Genomic DNA, 23654 nt, shown 5'->3' on the forward strand with positions numbered 1-23654 from the left:
TGAGGTGAGAAGCTTATATAGCCAGGCTGGTATATACAGGGATGATAGGGGTTGTATACAAAGGATGATGGATGGTATATATACAGGGATGATCGGGGTTATATACAGGGATGATGGGAGTTATATACAGGGATGATGGGGCTTATATACAGGGATGATTGCTGGTATATACAGAAACAGGGATGATGGTTGGTATATCTGCCGTCATGGCTCCTCCAGGAGTGGAATCCCCGGTCAGAGTGGCTTGTGTGGCACTACCTGGGAGGGGGGGCTGCGTGGCATTACCAGGGAGGGGGCTGTGTGGCACTACCTGGGAGGGGAGCTGTGCGGCACTACCTAGAAGGGGGGCTGTGTGGCACTACCTGGGAGGGGAGCTGCGTGGCACTATCTACAGTAAGCACTAAATTTATGGAGGTACAAAGCCTAACGTCTTTATGGGGGTACAAAGTGCAGTTTTCTGCCATTTTACAGCCACCGTGAGTTGCCCCGACTTAGTCTGTGTCGCCCAAGAACCCACACAAACCTGGAGCCGGCCCTGCATATATATATATATATATATATATATATATATAAATATATATATATATATATATATATATATATATATACAGTTAGGTCCAGAATAATTTGAACAGTGATACAATCTTCATGATTTGGGCTCTTCATGCCACCACGTTGGATTTGAAATCGAACAATTAAAATGAAACAACTGGGATGCAATTGAAGTGTGGACTTTCAGTTATAATTCAAGGGTTGAACAAAAATATCCTGTGAAACGTTTAGCAATTGCAACCATTTTCTACACAGCCTCCTCATTTCAGAGGCTCAAAAGTAATTGGACAAATTAACATTACCATAAATAAAATGTTTTTTTTTTAATACTTCGTAAAGAATCCTTTGCAGGCAATGACTGCCTGAAGTCTGGAACCTATGGACATCACTAAACGCTGGCTTTCCTCCTTTGTGATGCTTTGCCAGGCCTTTACTGCAGCTGTCTTCAGTTGTTGCTTATTTGTGGGTCTTTCTGCCTTAAGTTTTGTCTTAAGCAAGTGAAATGCATGCTCGATCGGGTTGAGATCTGGTGATTGACTTGGCCTTTGCAGAATATTCCACTTTTTTGCCTTAAAAAACTCCTGGTTTGCTTTCGCAGTATGTTTTGGGTCATTGCCCATCTGTACTGTGAAGCGATGTCCAATCAACCTTGCTGCATTTGGTTGAATCTGAGCAGAAAGTATATCCCTGAGCACTTCAGAATTAATCCGGCTGCTTCTGTCTTCAGTCACATCATCAATAATGTGACTGAAGTGACTGAGTGCCTTTGGCAGCCATGCATGCCCATGCCATCACACTGCCTCCACCACGTTTTACAGAGGATGTGGTGTGCTTTGGATCATGAGCCTTCTCCATACTTTTTCTCCCATCATTCTGGTACAGGTTGATCTTAGTTTCATCTGTCCAAAGAATGCTGTTCACGAACTGGGCTGGCTTCTTGACATGTTGTTTGGCAAAGTCTAATCTGGCCTTTCTATTTTTGAGGCTGATTAATGGTTTGCACCTTGTGGTGAACCCTCTATATTTGCTCTCATAAAGTCTTCTCTTTATGGTAGACTTAGATACTGATACACCTACTTCCAGGAGAGTGTTCTTCACTTGGGTAGATATTGTGAAGGGGTTTTTCTTCACCATGGAAAGGATTCTGCGATCATCCATCCACCACTGTTGTCTTTGTGGACGTCCAAGCCTTTTGGAGTTCACGAGATCACATCGCGCCACTACTAACATTTTTGCAATCTCTCAAATGGATTTCTTTATTTTTTTCAGCCTAACGATGATCTGTTTCACTTGCCTTGAGAGCTCCTTTAACCCCTTAATGACGAGCCTATTTTAGACCTTAAAGGAAAGGTGTCATCACAAATTTTTTTTTAATATGTTAAAGATGTTAGTGCTTTATTAAAAACGTTTAGATTTTTTTGTGTGTTTGTGTTTTACTTTTTTCTATTTTTACACTTTTTCTTCCCTATGGGGGCTGCCATTTTTTGTTCCATTTCTGTATGTGTCGATTAACGACACATACAGAAATGGAATACGGCAGCCACAGTCCCATAGGGACTGCGAACGGGTCCCGTCCCATCCACTTCTGTGTACGCCGTCTGTGTGGGAACTGCGCATGCACCGCTCCCACACAGTCCAATTTGAAATTGACGCCGTCCGGCGCCATTTTCCTGTGGACCGGAAGTCGCGGCCGGACAGTAAGAGTACTACTTCCGGTCGCGGCTTCCGGACTTGTGCACTTGGACCAGCGGCAGCAGACGGAGCGGACGGGCCGGAGGGAGCCGCGGCGGCAGGAGCAGGTAAGAGATTTCAATGTATGTTCGTGTTTGTGTGTGTTTACTACTGTATGTAAACCTACTACACTGTGTGTTAGCTCAAAAAATGGCGACACACAGTGTAGGAGGTTAGACCGTTCAAACCCCTCGTTTATCCCGGCACTAGCCAGGATAAAGGAGGGGGGGATGCTGAGAGCTCACTAGAGCGAGGGCTTTTTACCCAATTTTGCAATGCTGCAATTTTGGGAATAGCTCCATCTAGTGACCAGCAATGGGAAATATTATAAATTAGAATCTAATTTATAATATTTCCTGACTCGTGAAAAAAATAAAAAAAATGTGAACAATGTTTAATCACCTACACACTAAATGTTTAATTAAAAAAAAAAAAACATGTTTTTCTGGCAACACATTCCCTTTAATGACCAAGCCATTTTTTACGTTTTTCCATCGTCGCATTCCAAGAGCTATAACCTTTTTATTTTTGCGTCGACATAAGCTGTATAAGGTCTTGTTTTTTGTGGGACAAGTTGTACTTTTTAATAGCACCATTTTGGGGGACATATTATTTATTGATTAACTTTTATTAACTTTTTTTTGGGGGGGGAATAGAAAAAAACCTGACATTTCGGCACTCTTTTTCGCATCTTAAATCAACGGCGTTTACCGTGGGATATAAATAACACAATAACTTTATTCAGTGGGTTGTTACGATTGCAACGATACCAAATTTGTATAGTTTTTGTATGTTTTACTACTTTTACACAGTAAAAACGTTTTTTTTTCGAAATTATTTGTTTTTGTGTCTCCATATTTGAGGGCTTTTTTTTTTGCGGGAAGATTTGTAGTTTTTATTGGTACAATTTTTGAGTAGATGCGACTTTTTGATCACTTTCTATCACATTTTTTTTAAGTCAGGATTCACAGAAAACAGCAATTTTTCCATAGTTTTTAATTAAATTTTTTACAGCTTTCACCGTGCGGGTTAAATAATGTAATACATTTATAGTCGGGGTCGTTACGGACGCGGCGATACCAAATATGTGTAACATTTTTACTTTATTTTGTTTTTTTAATAGTAAAGCATTTTGTAAGGGGAAAAGCTGGGTTTTTCATTTTTTTTCACATTTTTTTTTTAATTAACTTTATTAAACTTTTTTTTAACTTTTTTACTAGTCCCATTAGGGGACTTTAATATGCGATTCTCCGATCGCTATTGTAATACACTGCAATACTTTTTTATTGCAGTGTATTACTGCCTGTCCGTTTAAAACGGACAGGCATCTGCTAGGTCATGCCTCCGGCATGATCTAGCAGGCATTCGCTCCAAGCAAACCTGGGGGCCTTTATTAGGCCCCCGGCTGCCATTGGAGACACAGACACTCGGCGATCGTATCGCCAGGTGTCGGTGGGAGAGAGAGGGAGCTCCCTCCCTCTCTCCAAAACCACTCAGATGCGGTGCACGCTATTGCGCACCGCATCTGAAGGGTTAAACGGGTGAGATCGATACTAATATCGATCTCACCCGGCAGAGCAGGGACGCCCCCAGCCCTCAGCTGCCTCTAGCAGCTCAGAGCAGGAAGATTTGACACTCCCTGCTCTGTTTACTTTATCCTGTTAGTGGCCGCCGTTAAAAGGCGTATTGGCGGTCACTAACGGGTTAAACTCATGTTGTGGGTTCACAGCAACAGCTTCCAAATGCAAATCCAAGGAAAAAGGTTAGAGGTCCTGCACATGATATGATGTGAAACAATACAAAACTGTTTATTTAAGCCAAAATTAAAACAAGAGATTAAAAAATCCCGGGAGAGCATGCCTACGCGTTTCAAACTTTTCAGTTTTTAATCATAGCTACTCTCTGCTGTATAGAGTCTGCTGTTATGGATCCAATATTGGGAAAATCAAGGAAGTGGGAGGGCTTAAAATTAACCCCTTCAAGTTGATTGGCTATTGGGTACACAGTTTATTTGCACATTTTTAGTAGCATACTTAGCAGCATACTAAACAGAATGACAGAAAAGACGACAAGGTACAATGCAAACAATTGAATAAAGAGTATAAGTGAAGCATTCTATTATATTAGATGCATATGTACTCACCTCTTTAGATTAAAAGATACAGAAAATACAATCTATTTATCTGTCTCCTGGAAAGTTGTGTCCTTTCACAAATTAGTCCATTTATAAATCAGGTGCTTGGAGAGTGAGGCAAAGGGTGAATGTGCTGCCAAATCAAGCAATTAACCCTTTATGGTACACAAACTTATTATTATATGGGCAATATCATTAAGCTTTTTTTTTTTTTTTTTTTTTTAAACCATGTTTAAGGTATCTATGTGAATTGGAATAATATGAAAATGGAAGTTCATTAGATGAACGAATGTATAAAGCTATAGATGGTAATATTAATTAGATTCGTATCTATTTACAAATGCAAATGCCACACCTGGAATCAACTCCAGACCTTTTACCTGCTTAATTGATGATGGATTAACGAGGGAATAGCCCATGCAGCCCATTAAATAGCTTTTGAGATAACTGTCCAATTACCTTTGGTCCCTTGAAAAAGAGGCAGCTACATGTTAAAAACATTAATTCCTAATCCCTTCCTCAAATTAGGATGTGAATACCCTCAAATTAAAGCTGAGAGTCTGCACTTTAAGCCCATATTGATTATATACGTTTTTGTAAACAGCTAAAATGCCAGAACTTGTGTAACTGCCCAAAAAGTTCTAGACCTAACTGTATGTATATATATATATATATATATATATGTATATATATATATATATACATATATGTGTGTGTGTGTGTATGTGTGTGTGTGTGTGTGTGTGTGTGTGTGTGTGTGTGTATTCGGTGCACATCTCTAATTCATTTTTATTAAAAATTATTTTAACTTTTTAAGATACAGCTGTTTTGTATCCTGTATACAGAGCGGCTGTATCTAGCGGAGAGATCTGAATCTGTCAAGGCCGGCGGGACTGACGGGTTCAGTGACAGCAGGTCCGTTGTCTCTATGACATCTAGGATCCACCTGTTATCGATCACATTTAAGTTATGAATTAAGGCTTCATTCACATCTGCGTGCCCTACCCTATATAGCGGTAGCATGACGCCACATTCAATAGAATCTCAGCGTCCTTAGGACGCAGATACTATTGAACGCTATCTCCCTGCTCTGCTATTTACTACACAACAGACTCCCAGGCAGAATGCTAGTAGCCCTCTGCCCGGGACTACGGCTCTGGGGAAGCCTCAGACATCACTGTCCTTATATGGACAGTGATGTCAGGAGCAGAGCAGGAGTCCCAGGCAGAGTGATAGTAGCGCTACCTGGGAGGGGGGCTGTGTGGCACTACCTGGGAATAGGGGCTGTGTGGCACTACCTGGAGGGGGGCTGGGTGGCACTTTACTGCCACCGTGAGTTCCCCTGCAAAAAGTTCCCCCGGCCACTACGTCTGTGTTGCCCAAGGGCCCAGATAAACCTGGAGTCGGCCCTGAATGCTGGCCATGATAGAAAGCTGTCAGAAAACACAGTGTATCACAGCTTGCTGTGTTTGGGGCTACATAGCTGCAGATCATTTAGAATGCCCACACTGACCCCTCTCCACCACCAAAAGTGCCTACAATGGGCATGTGAGCATCAGAACTGGACCATTGTGTAATGGAAGTAGATGACCTGATCAGATGAAGCACAAGGGTGTGCAATATATGAGCACTGGAACCAGACAGTTGCCAGATCTTACATTATTTTACTTCAGAAATTAAATGAGTATCTGTGGGTTATACAGTGAAACAATATCAGTCTCTGCAAATATCCACATATCACAGTCACAGTTTTTTTTCTAATCTTACACAGTCCATAGTGATGGACAGGCACTGGGGCGGCCGCAGGCTGGTATTATTAGGCTTGGAAAGTGCAGATACAGTGGCCCTCCCTAGCCTGGTAATGCTAGCCTGCTGCTGCTATGTTGTATCTGGATAGTTATGAAAATAGGGGGAACCCCACATCATTTTTTTCTGATTAATTTTTTTTTAAAAATGATATGGGGTCTCCCCTATATTTCATAACCAGCCAGATACAACATAGCAGCAGCAGGCTAGCATTACCAGGATGAGAAAGGCCATGGTTTTTGGGCTTTCCCAGCCTAATAATACCAGCCTGAGGCTGCCCCATTGCCCGGCCATCACTACAGATGGCCGGGTACTAGATCGTACCCAGCTCTTCCTGTTACCCCTGGTGGCGGTGGGTACTGGGTAATAATGGGGGTAAGTGTTAGCCTTTTCATCAGCTAACACTAAGCCCCTCTATAGTAATGGACGCTGTCAATCAGACTGTGGCCATTACTAAGGCAGTAGTAATATAGTTTATAAAAAACAGAGACATAAATAAAATATATTATTGAAATAAAAAAAACACACAACCCTGTTTAACCATTTTATTGAGAATAAAAAAAAAATGCTGTCACCTAAGTAGTCCTTGAATCCGAAGTAGTCCAACAACCGAATCTGTCAAAAAACAGGTTCCTACCATCCCCAAGAATGTGTAGGTTTAGTCCCTGTTCTGGGTGTATGTGCAGCGTAGGTTCCCACCTCATAGAGGTCACCTTGTCGTGGCAGGTGGGCTCAAACAATTTAATCAAAATGTGCACTAAGAACCTCCCTATTGTAAGTAGATTTAGCAGTAATGCATATTTATTTATATTTAGTGGCTTAGGTGGCATTAGTGTTCGCAGTGTGCTGTTGCCATTTTTTTGTGTGCTGTAGCTATATACACACACACACACACACACACACACACACATACACATTTACACATATAAACACTCACACATATATACACACATATACACACATATACACACACACACACACACACACATATACGCACATATACACACACATATACACACACATACACACATACACACACACATATACGCACACACATATACACAAACACACATATACACCCACATATATATACACACATATACACACACTCACACATATACACACTCACACATATACATATACACACACACATATACACACACTCAGAAAAAAAATACGCGCACATATACACACATACATATACACACACACACATATACACACATATACACAGACTAACACAGACTCACACATATACACATATACACAGACTCACACTCATATATACACACACACTTATATATACTCACACACTCATACATATAAACACACTCATATATATACACACACACACAAACACACACTCATATAGACACACACACTCATATATACACAGACTCATATATACACACACTCATATATACACACACACTCTCATATATACACACACTCATATATATACACACACATATATATACACACATACCCACACACACACACGCACACTCATGTGTGTACACACACACACACACACATACTTATATATACACACACACACACACACACACACACTCATATATACACTTACACCCATGTACACACACACACACACACACACACTCACTCATATATATATACACACACACACACTCACTCATACACACACACACTTATATATACACACACTCATATATACACTTACACCCATGTACACACACACACACACACACACACACTCATATACACACACACACACACACACACTCATATACACACACATATATCTACACACACTTCATTTATCACTTAGGTTTCTCAGGATTTCTTCTCTCCTGTGTCCGGAGTCTTGAAGAGGCAGTGATTGGTTCAGGACCGTTTATCACGTGATCGTCACGTGATGCTCTCAGAGGTCCTGAAAACACTGTTACAAGAAGACAGTGCACAGAGGCTCCTGCATACATCGGTGTATGTGGGGATTTCTTTATCTCACAGTTCAGTCCCCACATACACATGTGCGTACTGGAGAAAGGCCCCTGAGCAGTGTAGTGGCTGGTCCACCGGGAAAATTCCCTGTGAAATATATGGCCAATCCGCCCCTGTCCCTAGGTGAATACCTTAAGGAGTGTAGTTTCCAAAATGGGATCACTTCAGGGGTGGTTCCCATTGTTTTGGTCCCAGAGGGGCTTTGCAAATGCGACATAGCGCCCAGAAACCAATCCTGGAAAATCTGCACTCCAAAAGTCAAATGGCACTCCTTCCCTTCTGAGCCCTACCATGTGCCCAAACAGCAGTTTATGACAACATATGGGGTATTACCGCGCTGGGGAAAAATTGCTTTACAAATGTTGGGTTGCTATTTCTCTATTTTTTTGTTGAGAATATGAAAAAAAATTAGTTAAAGCTACGTCTTATTGGAAAAATAAATAATTTTATTTTCACTGCCCAATTCTAATAAAATCTATGAAACACCTGTGGAGTTAAAATGCTCACTACACTCCTAGATAAATTCCTTAAGGGGTGTAGTTTCCCAAATTGAGTCACTTTGGGGAGTTTTCACTGTTTTGGTCCCACAGGGGCTTTGCAAAATCGAGATGGTGCAAAGAAACCAATCAAGCAAAAACTGTGCTCCAAAAGCCAAATGGAGCTCCTTCTCTTTTGAGCTTTGCAGTGGGTACAAACAGCAGCTTATGACAAACTTTACAAATGTTGGGGTTCTTTTTTTTTCTTTAGTTGTTGAGAAAATGAAAAATTTGGAGCTAAAGCTACATCTTATTGAAAAAAATGAATTTGTTTTATTTTCACTGCTCAATTCTAATAAAAACTATGAAACACCTGTATGGTCAAAATTCTCACTACATGGTGCAGAGAAACCAATCCAGCAAAATCTGTGCTCCAAAAGCCAAATGGCACACCTTCCCTTCTAAGCCCTGCCGTGTGCCCAAATAGCAGCTTATGACTAGATATGGGGTATTTTCATACTCTGGAGAAGTTGCTTTACAAATGTTGTGGGCTTTTTCTTCTTTATTCCCTGTGGAAATTGTTTTGTTTTTTTTTAGCTTAAACGACATCTTATTGGAAAAAAAATGTATTTTTATTTTCACGTCGAAATTCTAATGAAATCTATGAAACACCTGTGGGGTCAAAATTCTCACTACAGTTTTCGAAATGGGGTCTTTTTTGAGGTGTTTCTTTTGTTTTGGCATCACAAAACCACTTCAAACCTGACATGGTGCCTAAAATATAATCTAATAAAAAGAATGCCCCAAATCCACTAGGTGCACCTTTGCTTCTGAGGCCTGTGCTTCAGTCGATTAGCACACTACGGCAACGTGTGGGATATTTCTAAAAACTTCAGAATCTGGGAAAGAAATATTAAGTTGCAATTCTCTCGTAAAACCTTCTGTGTTACAGAAAAAAATGAATTAAAAATGAATTTCTGCAAAAAAACATGAAATTTGTAAATGTCACCTCTACTTGCTTTAATTCTTGTTAAACGCCTAAAGGGTTAAGAAACGTTCTAAATGCTATTTTAAATACTTTGAGGAGTACAGTTTTTAAAATGTGGCGATTTATGGTGGTTTGTATTACATGGGTCTCTCAAAGCCACTTCAGAAATGAACTGGTCCCTGAAAAAATTTCCTTTTGAAATTTTCTTGAAAATGTGAGAAATTTCTGCTAAAGTTCTAAACCTTCTGACATGCTAGAAAAAAAAAGGAAGTTCATAAAACAGTGCCAATCTAAAGTAGACAAATTAGAAATGTTAATTAGCAATTATTTTGTGTGGTATAATTATTTGTCTTACCAATCAGATACTTTTAAATTAATAAAAATGCTGATTTTTTACCATTTTCAATACATTTTTGTGTTTTTCACAATTAAAGAGGCTCTGTTACAAGATTTTGCAACCCATATCTGCTATTGCAGCAGATCGGCGCTGCAATGTAGATTACAGTAACGTTTTTATTTTTAAAAAACGAGCATTTTTGGCCAAGTTATGACCATTTTTGTATTTATGCAAATGAGGCTTGCAAAAGTACAACTGGGCGTGTTTACAGTAAAAGTCCAACTGGGCGTGTATTATGTATGTTACATCTGGGCGTGTTTACTTCTTTTACTAGCTGGGCGTTCTGACGAGAAGTATCATCCACTTCTCTTCAGAACGCCCAGCTTCTGGCAGTGCAGACACACAGCGTGTTCTCGAGAGATCACGCTGTGACGTCACTCACTTCCTGCCCCAGGTCCTGCATCGTGTCGGCCACATCGGCACCAGAGGCTACAGTTGATTCTGCAACAGCATCAGCGTTTGCAGGTAAGGAGCTACATCGACTTACCTGCAAACGCCGATGCTGCTGCAGAATAAACTGTAGCCTCTGGTGCCGATGTGTCCTCGCTCGTCCGACACGATGCAGGACCTGGGGCAGGAAGTGAGTGACGACACAGCGTGATCTCTCGAGAACACGCTGTGTGTCTGCACTGCCAGAAGCTGGGCGTTCTGAAGAGAAGTGGATGATACTTCTTGTCAGAACGCCCAGCTAGTAAAAGAAGTAAACACGCCCAGATGTAACACACATAATACACGCCCAGTTGGACTTTTACTATTAACACGCCCAGTTGGACTTTAGTGGCCCCCAGGCCCCCAGGTCTGCCTTTAGTGATTGCCTGTTCGACTATGCCAGTGGCATGACCTAACAAGTGCCTGTCAGTTTTACACTAACCAGCAATAATACACTACAATATCAAAGTATTGCAGTGTATTATAATAGAGATAAAAAGTTTGCACAGTAAAGTCCCCCAGTGGGACTAAAAATAAAGTAAAAAAAAAGGTTAAATAAAGTTTGAAATAAATAAATAAATGTCCCAATAAAAAAAAATAAAACCCCCCACTTTTTCCCCTTACAAAATACTTTATTATGAAAAAAAGTAAAAAGTCACTCATATTTGGTATTGCCATATCCGTAACGAACCCAACTTTAAAACTATTACATTATTTAACCCGCACGGTGAACGCCGTAAAAAATATAATAAAAAACAAGAATTGTTGATTTCTGTTCATCCTGCCTTCAAAAGAATTTGATAAAAAGTGATCAAACCGTCGCATCTACTCCAAAATGGTATCAATAAAAACTACAAGTTGTCCCGCAAAACAAAAGCCCTCATACAGCTGCATCGGTCAAAAAAATAAAAAAGTTATGGCTCTTTAAATATGGCGACCCAAAAGCAAATAATTTTGAAAAAAAAATTGTTTTTACTGTGTAAAAGTAGGAAAACATTAAAAAATCCATATAAATTTGATATCGCCGTAATCGTAACGACCCGCTAAATAAAGTTATTATGTTATTTATACCACACGGTAAACGGCGTAAAATTAAGACGCAAAAAAAATGGCGAAATTTCTGTTTTTTTCCAGTACCCTACTAATAAAGTTATTAAAAAGTTAATCAATAAGTTATATGTACCCCAAAATGGTGGTATTATAAAATACAACTTGTCCCGCAAAAAAAAAAAGTCCTTATACTGCTATGTCGACACAAAAATAAAAAAGTTATAGCTCTTTGAATGCGACAATGGAAAAACTTTTGCTCGGTAATTAAGGTTTAAAATACCTTCAGTATTAAGGGGTTAAAAACGACCATACGGTTTTAGCTAAAAAAAAATTATGTTTGCCCTGGAATGCAGCATTTACTTACCTGGTGCCCTCCTTTTAGATTGTTGTGAAGCTGATCCCCGATTCCTGGGGCCCCTCTTCTGTCATCCATAATGGCCGCCTCGCTTCTCAGACTACCCGATGCAAACTGTGCTTCTGTGCGAGGCACCCTTCCCTGCTAGTCAATTGTGAGCAGTGCTACTGGATGGCAATGCCTCTCCTTGCTTCTGGCACCTTTTTATCTTTGGGCACTGCCTACTGGGACCTGATGCTGTCAAGAGTGAGGACATAGTGTATGACTGTGCACACAATGTTGTGATGCTGCCAGTGTCAAGACCATGTGTGTGGTGACGACTGAAGCTGAAGAGGAGCCAAGGAGAGATTAGTATATAGAGGGGTTTGGGTTATAAATCTATTTAGGCATATCGTCTGGGGTCGAAATTTATTTTGGGGTCTGGTGAGGGATCTGAATATATTAAGAGGTCTGGTCTGAGGTTTGCATTTATATAGGTATTTAGTCTGAGGTCTAAATACATTTAAGGGACTGGCCTAGGGTATGAATAATTTTAGAGGCTTGGTCTGGGGTTTAAATAAATTTAGAGGTCTGGTCTGATGTTTAAATTTATTTAGGGATCAGGGGTCTGAATATATTTAGATGTCTGAATTTATTTAGGGATCTGGGTGTCTGAATTTATTTTGGGGTCTGGTCTAGGTATTGAATTTGTGTTGCTATAGGGTGTGGGGATGTGCTGCAGAAGCAAGGGGCCGAGTTGTCTGGGCAGCATACTCTGCAGGTTTTGGGAGAAGTCGTCATAACGATTTTTGCCCATTTGGTGAAGAATCGGAAAGGGATACCCACCGCTGGAACCCCCACCGATATACAAGAATGGGGATCCAGTGACTCCTTTTCCTCTTTACTGCTCAACCTCAGTAAGAGGGGCAATGAATGGAGTGGCGGTTGAGAATGTTTGCTGCCACTCCGTTCAAAGTCTATGGGAATGACAAAAACAGCCGAGTACAGTGCTCGGCTGTTTCTGTCAGTACCATAGACATTAAATGGATCGCTACCCCTGTTCTCGCGATCAGTGGGACACCCGGCAATCAGACAACTATGACTAATCCTGTGCATAGATGGCCCTGAAGAAGCCACATTGTGGCGATACACGATCCCCTTTCCCCAGAATGGTAACATTGTTACACACATCTGTTGTATTAATGCAACATTTTGTTCATCCATATACAGCTATGCATTTAGACTATGGGGTCATTTGTGTATTAGCAGATTGCGTCTAGGAAAGCGGTGGTTTAGTGGGGGCCTGTGTTTGGCCACTTATCATGGTTGTAGCCTCCACAATTTTTGTGTAGGGAATGTTTATGCCGTTTTAAATGTTTTTAAACTTTGTATATGTGGCTTAATTTGCTTCAAATAAAATTGATTTATTTAAGTCACCACAGTATCTTTATTATGCCAATATACATACCCAATTGTTGTTGTTGATTATTTATCCTGTGCATAGGTGATTATTGTCGATTGTGGTACAACCCTTTTAAAAAAACATAAATATGTTAGCATGGCATATAAGATAATGGTAATTATAGGTGAATTTGCATTTGCTGAGCAGCATGTTTTGTGTAAAAGTGTTTTAAGCAGTCATGTCATACAAGGTATTTCATTGTTTTCTAATGCCTAAGAAAATTCCCATTTACTACAAAGTATTTATATCATATATCTGTGTGTTTCTATGGCAGCCAATAAGATTATGTGTCACCAAATGAGTAATGTTCTTAAGATGTTGGAAATTATGTGTGGGTTGTGCAAATATAATAAGCTCCAAGATAAGTACAGTACGCTGCGATATTTAATAATCTGAGATTCTTTGAAATTCTGTTAAAACTTTTCCAACTTTATTTAGAATGATTATTTCAGTAATACACTATTTAACTGGTTGTACACTGCTGTCTTTACATATCAGTTTAAAGGAGTTGCCTGAGATATGCAGAATATGAAGAGATGGAGTGGGAATATACAGTTAAGTCCAGAATTATTTGGACAGTGACACAATCTTCATGATTTGGGCTCTGCATGCCACCACATTGGACTTGAAATGAAACAACTGAGATGCAATTAAAGTGTAGACTTTCAGTTTAAATTCAAGGGGTTGAACAAAAATATCCTGGGAAAAGTTTAGCAATTGCAACCATTTTTCTGCACAGACTCCTCATTTCAGGGGTTCAAAAGTAATTGGACAAATTAACATTACCATAAATAAAATGGTTTTTTTTTAAATACTTTTTAGAGAATCCTTTGCAGGCAATGACAGCCCGAAGTCTGGAACCCATGGACATCACCAAACGCTGGGTTTCCCCCTTTGTGATGCTTTGCCAGGCCTTTACTGCAGCAGTCTTCAGTTCAGGTATTTTTCATTATTACGTATATTCGCTTCTCTTGGACACAGCCGGGTCTCTGATGCTGGGAGAGCATGGTGTGTTGTTGTTTCGCATAGCAAGCAGGGTAGCCCGCTCCATGAACTATCAAGGCGTCACAAATAGGCTTCTACCTGGCTATACACGTTGTGCCACATGACGTACACACTATCCCTCCATGTTTCACACACTTGCACCCCATTATCCATTTATTTCTATTGAGGCACTTCACTCATTACTGCCCCCTATATTTCACTTATAGTATTACACTTGCACACACACTATTCATTTATTATTTCTTACTACACATCCCATGCACCACACACACCACTCCCCTCAAGACTAGTGGGAGTGGCTATTATTATTTAAAGCACCTGCTCACTCTCCTTCATCAGCGTTTCTGACCTGGCTGTTTCCATTTGTAAGTATAGCCTTTTTTGGTGTTTTTGTATATGTCCTCTTGTTTTTATCGGTTTTAGCTGGCTTCAGTTGTTGCTTGTTTGTGGGTATTTCTGTCTTAAGTTTTGTCTTAAGCAAGTGAAATGTATGCTCGATCGGGTTGACATCTGGTGATTGACTTGGCCATTGCAGAATATTCCACTTCTTTGCCTTAAAAAACTCCTGGTTTGCTTTCGCAGTATGTTTTGGGTCATTGTCCATCTGTACTGTGAAGCGACATCCAATCAACCTTGCTGCATTTGATTGAATCTGAGCAGAAAGTAAAACCCTGAACACTTCAGAAATAATCCGGCTGCTTTTGTCTTCAGTCACATCATTAATAAACACTAGTGACCCAGTGCCTTTGGCAGCCATGCATGCCCATGCCATCACATTGCCTCCACCATGTTTTCCAGAGTATGTGGTGTGCTTTGGATAATGAGTCGCTCCAAGCCTTCTCCATACGTTCTTCCTCCCATCATTCTGGAACAGGTTGATCTTAGTTCCATCTGTCCAAAGAATGCTGTCCAGAACTGGGCTGGCTTCTTTATATGATGTTTGACAAAGTCTAATCTGGCCTTTCTATTTTTGAGGCTGATTAATGGTTTGCACCTTGTGGTGATCCCTCTGTATTTGCTCTCATGAAGTCTTCTCTTTATGGTAGACTTACGTAGATACTGATACACCTACTTCCAGGAGAGTGTTCTTCACTTGGGTAGATGTTGTGAAGGGGTTTTTCTTCACCATGGAAAGGATTACGCAATCATCCACCACTGTTGTGTTCTGTGGACGTCCAGGCCTTTTGGAATTCACGAGATCACCAGTGCACTTTTTTCAAGAATGTACCAAACTGTTGATTTGGCGACTCCTAACATTTGTGCTATCTCTCTTATGAATTTCCTAATTTTTTTCAGCCTAATAATGGTCTGTTTCACTTGCATTGAGAACTCTTTTGACCTCATGTTGTGAGTTCATAGCAACAGCTTCCACATGCAAATGCCACACCTGGAATCAACTCCAAACCTTTTACCTGCTTAATTGATGATGAATCAATGAGGGAATAGTCCATGCAGCCCATTAAATAGCTTTTAAGATAATTGTCCAATTACCTTTGGTCCCTTGAAAAAGAGGCAGCTACATATTAAAGAGCTGTAATTCCTAAACCCTTCCTCAAATTAGGATGTTAATACCATCAAATTAAATCTGAGAGTCTGCACTTTAAGCCCATATGGATTATATAACTGTATATTCAATATGTTTTGTTTTTTAATTTAAGACCTGTATGTTATTTTCTAAATAATTTTGTGTATAACTTAGAATTTTGTATTTTATTGCTAAATATACAAATTTATAAGCAATATAGTAAATCAGGCATTGCCATTAACTTATTTAAGCAATTATTTGGGCATGATTACCCAACTTGAAGGCGGATTTCCTTCTTTTAAGGCTGAAGTATGACTACTGCAATTTGCAAGGTGCGGTCACACTAGACTGTGCCTAAGTAGGTGATCTGTGGACCCAAATTCCAGGTTAATTAGAAGAAGCTGCTATTAATTAATGGTGAACTAACTTACTACTTGATACATGAACTTCATATTATCTTAGTTAATGATCAGTCTACCTTTTTTGGCTTTCATATCCAGCAATTGTAATGTTTCGGCCAAGGCTCCTCCTGCCAATTCAATTAACATTATTTGTTATATTATTCACAAAACTTGTTCCAAAAAAGGTACATCTCTGTTTGTTTGGGCCCAGAATTATATATTTAAAAGGTCTGGGTTGCTGGAGTTGAAGAGAATAGTAAAAGTTCAATTCCGTCTTCAGGACAATCCAGGGCAGGGCTGGCCTTAGGGGTGTGTAGCCTTTGCACAGGGCGCATTACTCCAGCAGGTGGAAGGGGGTGCTTCCCTGTCTCCCTTCCCCTGCTTGTTTCAGAAGCAGCCATGCCCGGTGAATCAGCAGTCGCCTTTCCACCTGGGCGCTTCTTCACTCAGTGCCGTCGCTACCGCTGTAGCAGCCATAATGGCCACTAGCTGTGACTCCGGGCATGATTGCGGTGGCACCGCTAGCAGCCACTACGGCTGCTACAGCGGTAGCGATGGCACTATAGCAGAGTAGGGAAGTATCTCCCTACTCTGCTATCTACTAGCGCCACTGTAGCTCCCTGAAGGAGCAGAATCCCTGTTTGGCCGGGTATTCCGCTCCTGGAGTGCTCCGCTTGATGTCTCTGTCCATATATGGACAGTGACATCAGGGGGAAACTCCTGAAGGGAAATCCCCGTCCACAGCGTTGCAGACTCTGTGACCGGGGATTCCATTCCTGGAGAAGCCAATGACGTCACTGTCCATAAATGGACACATACGACAGGAGCTTTTCCTGGGGTGGACTCGCCGGTCACAGCATCGGCAATGCTGTGGACGGGGATTCCACTTCACGAGTTTCCCCTGATGTCACTGTCCATATATGGACAGAAAAATCAAGTGGAGCGCTCCAGGAGCGGAATCCCCGGCCACACAGGGATTCCGCTCCTTCAGGGAGCTACAGTGGCGCTGTCTACAGGAAGGGGGTGCTATCTACAAGGGGGATGTGAACTGTGTGGCACTACCTAAAAGGGGGCAGTGTGGCACTACCTACAAGGGGGCTGTGGGCTGTGCGGAACTACCAACAAGGGGGCTGTGGGCTGTGTGGCACTATCCACCAGGGGGCTGTGTGGCACTCCCTACTAGAGGGCTGTGTGGCACTCCCTACCAAGGGGCTGTGTGGCAATCCTTACCAGGGGACTGTGTGGCACTCCCTACCAGGGGGCTGTGTGGCAATCCCTACCAGGGGTCTGTGTGGCACTCTCTACTGTGGGCTGTGTGGCATTCTCTACAGGTGACTGTGTGGCGCTTTCTACAAGGGGGCTGTGTGGCGCTAACTACAAGGGGGCTGTGTGGCGCTATCTACAAGGGGGCTGTGTGGCGCTATCTACATGGGGGCTGTCTGGCGCTATCTACATGGGGGCTGTGTGGCGCTACCTACAAGTAGGCTGTGTGGCGCTACCTACAAGGGGCTGTCTGGTGCTACCTACAAGGGGGCTGTGTGGCGCTACCTACAAGGGGGCTATGTGGCGCTACCTACAAGGGGGCTGTGTGGCGCTACCTACAAGGAGCTGTGTGTCACTACCTACAAGGGGCTATGTGGCGCTACCTACAAGGGGCTGTGTGGCACTACCTACAGGGGGAATCTGTGAGTGGTGGGCTGATGGTCATTTTACTGTGAGTGGGGGGCTGATGGTTATTTTACTGTGAGTGGGGGGCTGATGGTCATTTTAATGTGAGTGGGGGGCTGATGGTCTTCAAGTGGTTTCCGCCTCTGACCTCCAATTGAAATTAAAATGTGTCAGAAAATACCTGCGTGGCTACTTTGGAACTTTTTTTTTTCCTGCGTCTTTTGCATTACCTTCAACGGTTTAAGAAAAAATGCAAAAAAAAAAAAAGGTCAAACAACACTGTCAATTCCTGAAGAAATTTTGAGGCAGAGTTTTTTGCCTTACAAAAAACGTGTGTGAATATACCCTATGAGTGTAGTGCTAGTTTTTAGCAATTTTCTGTCTTTCTTGAAAGAATTTTTGGTAGGGGTGCCCTGAGGAAATGTTATTTTTCCAGTGTTGCCTCGAGACAGAAAAAGTTGGGAAGCTCTGTAGTAGGCTAAAGGATCACGCCGGCCTATGCAAGGATCCCGTCATGGAGCAGCTCAGTTCGTTGTGGGAACGGGGCCTAGGTGAGTACAATTTTTGCTTTTGTTTGGGGGGCACTGTCTACAAGGGGGAGGGGGGGACTGTATGGCACGATCTACAAGGAGGAGGTGGGGGATTATGGCACTGTCTACAGGGAGGCTGTATGGCAAAATCTACAGGGGTGCACTATACTGTGTGGGGGCCACTAAGCGGACATTATACGTGTAGGGGTTGTACAGGGGCATAATACTGTGGGCACTCTTTGAGGACAAAATACTGTGTCCTTGAAGGGGTTGTAATATATTATATTTTTAAATATTATAATACTGTATGGGGGCACAAATATGGCATTATAATTTTTTTATGGGGCATTTTTTTTTTATAATGAGGTGGGGCGCCGAAAGATCATTTCGCACGGTCCACCATTTATCCTTAGGCCGGCCCTGGTCCAGGGTTTGGGCTGCCTTATGAGTCTCATTAGCAGCCGGCTGTAAGGACTCCTTTAAGAAAGTTGTGATCTAATCACACAATGCTCCCAGTCTGAGGTGGACAGGCATTGCTAGCCTGTGGGAGTCAGAAGCTCTGGTAAGCACATGTGTGTTGTGAGGTGCTGGGCAGAAGGCCTTTTACCTTGATAGCTAGGGAAGCTATATGTTTAGTTAGAGGCTGGACAGCCTAGGGTTTATTTTTAACTGTTTTGTAAAACTGCTTGCTGTATTGAAGACAATAAAGCTGGTTGTGGCCAGTTTCATACCGAATCCTCTGTGTTGGAGTGGAAATTCTTGAGTGTGCCAACCATCTTACCCTGGAGACGGCGATCCTGTGAGCTAACTTACCCCAAGTTGTCACAATATATATATATATATATGGCTTGAGAAAGGTTCCTGTTGAACCAAAACGTTGCTCTTATTTCTTGAGGTGAATAAATCCACCCTGTTTTTCATCCGTCTTGAAGTCCTGGTGCCGTTACTACGTTCTATGCTGGTATCTATCTAAAAAGAAGGGGAATTGATTCATCCGCTGGTAACGAGCACATGGCCTGATTTCCTTGATGTGTGGAGTGCTGTGTTTTCTTGCCCTTGGATTGTATATACACTACCGTTCAAAAATTTAGGGTCACCCAGACAATTTTGTGTTTTCCATGAAAACTCACACTTATATTTATCAAACGAGTTGCAAAATGACTAGAAAATATAGGCAAGACATTGACAAGGTTAGAAATAATGATTTTATTTGAAATAATAATTTTCTCCTTCAAACTTTGCTTTCGTCAAAGAATGCTCCATTTGCAGCAATTACAGCATTGCAGACCTTTGGCATTCTAGCTGTTAATTTGCTGAGGTAATCGAGAGAAATTTCACCCCATGCTTCCAGAAGCCCCTCCCACAAGTTGGATTGGCTTGATGGGCACTTCTTGCGTACCATACGGTCAAGCTGCTCCCACAACAGCTCTATGGGGTTGAGATCTGGTGACTGCGAAGGCCACTCCATTACAGATAGAATACCAGCTGCCTGCTTCTTCCCTAAATATGTCTTGCATAATTTGGAGGTGTGCTTTGGGTCATTGTCCTGTTGTAGGATGAAATTGGCTCCAATCAAGCGCTGTCCACAGGGTATGGCATGGCGTTGCAAAATGGAGTGATAGCCTTCCTTATTCAAAATCCCTTTTACCTTGTACAAATCTCCCACTTTACCAGCACCAAAGCAACCCCAGACCATCACATTACCTCCACCATGCTTGACAGATGGCGTCAGGCACTCTTCCAGCATCTTTTCAGTTTTTCTGCATCTCACAAATGTTCTTCTGTGTGATCCAAACACCTCAAACTTTGATTCGTCTGTCCATAACACTTTTTTCCAATCTTCCTCTGTCCAATGTCTGTGTGCTTTTGCCCATATTAATCTTTTCCTTTTATTAGCCAGTCTCAGATATGGCTTTTTCTTTGCCACTCTGACCCTGAAGGCCAGCATCCCAGAGTTGCCTCTTCACTATAGGCGCTGACACTGGCGTTTTGCGGGTACTATTTAATGAAGCTGCCAGTTGAGGACCTGTGAGGCGTCTATTTCTCAAACTAGAGACTCTAATGTACTTGTCTTGTTGCTCAGTTGTGCAGCGGGGCCTCCCACTTCTCTTTCTACTCTGGTTAGAGCCTGTTTGTGCTGTCCTCTGAAGGGAGTAGTGCACACCGTTGTAGGAAATCTTCAGTTTCTTGCCAATTTCTCGCATGGAATAGCCTTCATTTCTAAGAACAAGAATAGACTGTCGAGTTTCACATGAAAGCTCTCTTTTTCTAGCCATTTGGAGAGTTTAATCGAACCCACAAATGTAATGCTCCAGATTGTCAACTAGCTCAAAGGAAGGTCAGTTTTATAGCTCCTCTAAACAGCAAAACTGTTTACAGCGGTGCTAACATAATTGTACAAGGGTTTTCAAGTGTTTTCTAATCATCCATTAGCCTTCTAACACAGTTAGCAAACACAATGTACCATTAGAACACTGGAGTGATGGTTGCTGGAAATGGGCCTCTATACACCTGTAATGGCAGGGGGTAGGGAGACGGACAAGTGAGCCCTAATCTACCCGCCACTCTGTCCCTGCCTACTTGCAACGACCCGCCCTAGGCGACGGGGTACAACTGGGCGGCGGTCCCTGCGCTCAGTAAGTGCACGACAAACACGACAAACATACAAAGGAACACGAGCAAGGAAAAGGGGCCGTTGCCCATGGCAACACCGTGAGCAACCAGAGTGGTGAACGAGCCGAGTCAAGCCAGGAGTGTGCGAGGTACAAAACGAAAAGCAGAAGAGTAGTCGGTAAGCCAGGGTCTGTATGGAGCAGGATCAAAAATAGCAGGAGCTGTAGCTTGGCCAGGAAACCACAAGGAAAGAAACACAAGCAATAACAAGCACCGAGGGACAGGAAGTGCAGGCTTAAATAGACCGAGGGCGGGAGCTAGCTGAGTCTGGCCAGGTTACGATAGGCTCTCCCACTCCTAAGCCTGCCAGCCTGAATGGTGAAAGCAGGAGTCAGTCTCAGGGATGTATTCTCAGGTGCTGACTGATTAGTTCTGGGAGTTAACCCCGAAGCTGTGCCTGGCAGATGCTTTACAGTACCCCCCTTTTATGAGGGGCCACCGGACCCTTTCTAAGTGGACCTGGCTTACTGGGGAAACGCAGGTGGAACCTCCTGACCAATTCCCCAGCGTGAACATCCCGGGCGGGTACCCAAGTCCTCTCCTCGGGCCCGTATCCTCTCCAATGGACCAGGTACTGGAGGGAGCCTTGGACCATCTTGCTGTCCACAATCCTGGCCACCTCGAATTCCACCCCCTCCGGGGTGAGGATGGGAACAGGAGGTCTCCTCTAGGGAGCCAAGGACGGGGAGCAGCGTTTGAGGAGGGAGGCATGAAACACGTCGTGTATCCGAAAAGACGGGGGTAACTCCAGCCGGAAGGAGACAGGATTGAGGACCTCAATGACCTTATACGGCCCAATAAACCGAGGAGCAAACTTCTTGGACGGAACCTTGAGACGCAAGTTCCTAGATGACAACCACACCAGATCCCCGACCATAAACAGGGGGTTAGCAGAACGTTTTTTATCAGCCTGAGTTTTTTGTACGCTCTGGGACACCTCTAGGTTTTTCTGAACCTGGGCCCAGACTGTGCACAGTTCCCGATGAACGACCTCTACCTCGGGATTGTTGGAACTACCAGGTGAAACGGAGGAGAACCGTGGATTAAACCCAAAATTACAAAAAAAAGGAGAGACCCCTGACGAGTTACTGACCCGGTTATTAAGGGAAAATTCGGCGAGGGGAATGAAAGAGACCCAATCAAATTGACAGTCAGAGACAAAACACCTTAAGTATTGTTCTAGAGATTGATTAGTCCTCTCCGTTTGGCCATTGGTTTCAGGATGGAAGGCAGAGGAGAAGGACAGATCAATCCCCAACTTCATACAGAAGGCTCTCCAAAACAATGAAACAAATTGTACCCCTCTGTCCGAAACAATATTGACAGGGACCCCATGGAGACGCAGGATGTGTTTGACAAACAAGGTAGCCAAGGTTTTGGCGTTGGGTAGTTTCTTGAGGGGCACAAAGTGGCACATCTTACTGAAGCGGTCCACCACCACCCACACCACCGACTTGCCTTGGGATGGAGGCAAATCGGTGATAAAATCCATGGAGATATGTGTCCAAGGTCTCTGGGGAATGGGCAACGAACGCAGTAAGCCCGCTGGTCGGGACCTGGGAGTCTTGGACCTAGCACAAACCTCACAAGCGGCGACGTAGGCCTTAACGTCTTTAGGCAACCCAGGCCACCAATAATTTCTGGTAATGAGGTGTTTGGTACCCAGGGTGCCTGGATGGCCAGATAGTGCGGAGTCATGATTTTCCCTAAGTACCCTTAGCCGGAATTGCAGGGGAACAAACAGCTTGTTCTCAGGAAGGTTCCCGGGAGCTGCACCTTGATCAGCAGCAATATCAGAGACTAAATCAGAATCGATCGAGGAAATGATTATACCTGGAGGCAAAATACAAGCAGGATCTTCCTCCGAAGGAGGGCTGGCCATGAAGCTACGCGACAGTGCATCAGCCTTAATATTTTTAGACCCAGCCCTATAGGTAACCAAAAAATTGAATCTGGTAAAAAATAACGCCCATCGAGCTTGTCTCGGGTTTAGCCTCCGGGCAGATTCTAGGAAAACCAGATTCTTGTGGTCGGTAAGGACCGTTACCTGGTGCCTAGCCCCCTCCAGGAAGTGGCGCCACTCTTCAAATGCCCATTTAATGGCTAAGAGTTCGCGGTTGCCAATATCATAGTTACTTTCAGTTGGCGAAAACTTCCTGGAGAAGTAGGCACAGGGGCGGAGATGGGTGAGGGACCTGGTACCCTGGGACAAGACAGCCCCCACTCCCACCTCAGATGCGTCAACTTCCATGATAAATGGCTCCATTTGGTTGGGCTGAACCAGCACCGGGGCCGAGACAAAGCACTTCTTAAGGACCTCAAAAGCCTGGACAGCCTCAGGAGGCCAGTGGAGGAGATCAGCACCTTTGCGAGTGAGGTCCGTAAGGGGCTTAGCGATGACCGAGAAGTTAGCAATAAATCTCCTGTAATAATTAACGAACCCCAAAAAACACTGTAACCCCTTCAGGGAGGCAGGTTGGACCCATTCCGCCACAGCCTGAACCTTGGCT

Source organism: Rhinoderma darwinii, chromosome 4 (assembly GCF_050947455.1).
Source record: "Rhinoderma darwinii isolate aRhiDar2 chromosome 4, aRhiDar2.hap1, whole genome shotgun sequence".
In the NCBI taxonomy this organism is placed as follows: domain Eukaryota; kingdom Metazoa; phylum Chordata; class Amphibia; order Anura; family Rhinodermatidae; genus Rhinoderma; species Rhinoderma darwinii.